The sequence below is a fragment of the Lipotes vexillifer genome, unplaced genomic scaffold (genome assembly GCF_000442215.2).
Source record: "Lipotes vexillifer unplaced genomic scaffold, Lipotes_vexillifer_v1.1 scaffold533, whole genome shotgun sequence".
Classification (NCBI taxonomy): Eukaryota; Metazoa; Chordata; class Mammalia; order Artiodactyla; family Lipotidae; genus Lipotes; species Lipotes vexillifer.
Genome location: NW_006773553.1, coordinates 1,763,648 through 1,766,975, shown reverse-complemented (window position 1 = coordinate 1,766,975; position 3,328 = coordinate 1,763,648). Strand labels below are relative to the sequence as shown.

Sequence of the window (3,328 nt, the reverse complement as noted above, 5' to 3'; positions counted from 1 at the left end):
GGGGTGGGGGCGGGGAGGGGTTGCTCCGAGGCCCGACGCACCGCCCCCTGCCGGTCCCGGGAGGAGCTGCGCGGTTATCAGCCCTATGTTCCCGCCGGGAAGAAAAACAGTGGGTTTTCCTAGCAGCTGACAGGATAATTAACCTCCGTGAGGCCAAATCGCTCGCGTGGGGCCGCCACTCCGCTCCTCAAGAGCCCCTGCACTTAAGAGGAAAAAAGTCAGCTTGACCCCGACGTGACTTGAACACGCAACCTTCTGATCTGGAGTCAGACGCGCTACCATTGCGCCACGAGGTCACAGCGAGCATGAGCGTCCGTGTCATTAAAGGCCTCGCTGAGGCGGCGCCGTCGCGCGGCCCCGGAGACGCAGGCACTGTCTCCGCGCCGCCCGCCCCCACTCAGAGGAGGAGCCGGCCGCCACGCGCCTGCGCGACAGGGGGAGGGGCGCCGCGAGCGAGTGCGGGGTGTGGCCGAGGCCGGGGCCCCCCAAAAGAAAGGGCCCATCGCCGGGAAACTAAGGACTTAATAAACGAGCTTGATAAACGCAAGAACTTTACTATTTTTTTCACTTTGCAAATCAGCTCACTGCATTTGTCAATTTTTAAAAACTAAAGTATAGTTGATTTACAATTATTATATTTAAACTATAAAAATAAACATTGCCTTTGAGGAAAGCCAGAACAGCGCCTGGAAGAAAATTAGAATCTTTGACCATCCACCATCCAGACATAACCACTGCTAATACTTTCATATGCGGTATTTCTTTTTGCAGATTTTTACCGGCTACATCCACATCCCAAATATGTTACTGGACTTTCAGCTGACAGCACACATCCGGAAAAGTAGCCATGAATTTTCACAAAGGGCAAATACTTGTGTATCCGGCGCCCAAATCGAGAAAGACGTTAGCACCCGCCCCTTCCAGTCGCTTCAAATCCAATTTTGAGATGAGATTATATTGTACCTAACATTTTGTTAATATTCTCACTTGTCACTGTATTGTCCGCATATTTTAGTTGATATGTTTTCTAGCATAATGTTAAAGGGTCCATTGTCCACCTCATGGGATTCCTAAGACCCTGCTTCTGGAGAGTTCTTTTTCCTTTTTATTAAATAAGAAAGATCAAACTATTAAATAAGGGAGTAAATATGCTTTTAAGTAAAAAAGCTACTAAGTAAGAAAGAGCACTATCCTGGTCTGCTTAAGAACAAGAAGCATCAATTAACTCAATAAATACAACACCCGCAGTGCCTGGTGTTCTTTAGAGGAGAGATGGAGCCGCCCCGCCTTTGCCGTCTGATGCTCTCCGTGAACTTGGGGTTGGGGGCAGCTGAGGCCGCCAGAGCATTTACTGTCTAACAGGAAAGGAGGCGCGGCCGCTTCCGTGTTTGTGGCCACGTGTGACACTAGAGGCATTTGGGATTGACCCCAGGGCTGTTAGAGAAGCAGAGGCCAGGAGGCTCTATCCCTGTGCTCCCAAGGGAAGAGCCAGCCAGCTCACTGCATGATTGCTGATGCCGTGTCCGGATTCCACGGAGCCAGAGACCAGAGTCACCTCCTTATTGCTTCTGGTGGCCCAGGGGTGACGTGAACCCTGTCAGGGGGCGGGGGGAGGAATGGGGGGACCAAGGGAGTGGAGGCAGTGAATGAGGTGGAGTCCCCAGGTTTGGATCCACCTTCAGGCTGATCACACACTCCTTTCCCTTCTCCCCCCCGCAAGCCCTCCAGCCTTGGACGCACAGCAAAGTCACTGTGAGGAAGAGCCAGTGCCCTTCCCACGGAGGCCAAGGGCCCAGAATCTACTGGGAGGAACGCCTCACCCACAAGATAAGACCAGAGATGCTCTTGAAACCCTGCTCAGAATTTTGGATACACACGTCCCGGGCCCTCTTCTCCTGGCATGTGGAAGCAACACCTGCTGTCTAATCGTGCTGTGGCTGCACCCCTACAGGACAGTGTGGTGACGCAAATGGACAAAGGGATTAAAGAGGTTGGTGCAGGTAGTGTACAGGGACCCCTTTGAAAAGTGAGAGTCCTGCCTGCCAGGACAGACCAGAGTGCAGCAGTGCAGTGGTCACGCAGTTGTGCAGGGTCACGTCGTCTTTTGTGCTTTTTTTGCTTTCTGGGTTTTTTTTGCGGGGGGGCCACGCAGCATGAACCCGTGCCCTAGGCACTGGGGGCACGGAGTGTTAACCACTGGCCCACCAGGGAAGTCCCCCAATTTTTGTTTTTCAAAATACTGCATTTTAAAAATTTATCTTAACTGCTGAGGTTTTTGGTGTTCCAACCCCCCCCCGGAGAATGCCTCACTCACCTCACCCTAGTTCCGGCCTTGCTGCTCACCAAAATTCTGCTGATGCCCAGAAATCGCAAACACCTTTGCGGTACGTGGGCGTCTCACTGTTGTGGCCTCTGCCGTTGCAAAGCACAGGCTCCGGACGCGCAGGCACAGCGGCCATGGCTCACGGGCCCAGCCGCTCCGCGGCATGTAGGATCCTCCCGGACCGGGACAAGAACCCGTGTCCCCTGCATCAGCAGGCGGACTCTCAACCACTGCACCACCAGGGAAGCCTGAAAATTTTTTTAAAAAAATAGATTTACTTATTTTACTTATTTATTTTTGGCTGCGTTGGGTCTTCGTTGCTGCGCGCAGGCTTTCTCTAGTTGCGGCGAGCGGGGGCTACTCCTCTTTGCGGTGCGCGGGCTTCTCATTGTGGTTGCTTTTCTTGCTGTGGAGCACGGGCTCTAGGGTGTGCAGGCTTCAGTAGTTGTGGTGCGCGGGCTTCCGTAGTTGTGGCTCGCGGGCTCTAGAGCACAGGCTCAGTAGTTGTGGCACATAGGCTCAGTAGTTGTGTCACACGGGCTTAGTTGCTCCGCGACAGGTGGGATCTTCCCGAACCAGGGCTCGAACCCGTGTCCCCTGCATGGCAGGCAGATTCTTAACCACTACGCCACCAGGGACGTCCCATAAATCACTTTTATGACAAAATAGTCAATGTCCAGTTAATACAAAAAAAGGATGAGTGCCAACACTGGCACAGAGTGTGGGGAAATAGATATTCTCACTCAGGACTGGAAAAGAATATAAACTGGAACTAGCTGTTTGGATCATAATGCGGCAAATGTTTTAAAAATGCTTCTGTCCAAGCATTTCCTCTTCTAGAGAATAGTTACTAAAACAGTTAAGGCTAGAGGCAAAGATGTACCTTCAAGATTGTTCGCATCAATCGTAACAGGGCAGCCCAGGAGCTAACTGGACTGTTCCATTTTACAAGCTCAGTCTGGATTTCCAAGCAAATGAGCAGGGGAGCTGGCCTAGGCAAGTGCT

The 3,328-nt window shown here is 52.1% G+C and overlaps 1 non-coding gene across 1 annotated transcript; it reads right to left on the bottom strand.

The window, feature by feature from the left end:
* Nucleotides 1-224: 224 nt before the first annotated feature.
* On the bottom strand, nucleotides 225-296 carry TRNAW-CCA (transfer RNA tryptophan (anticodon CCA)). Its single transcript has one exon. It is a non-coding gene; the product is annotated as a tRNA-Trp (tRNA).
* Between the last annotated feature and the right edge of the window lie 3,032 nt (nucleotides 297-3,328).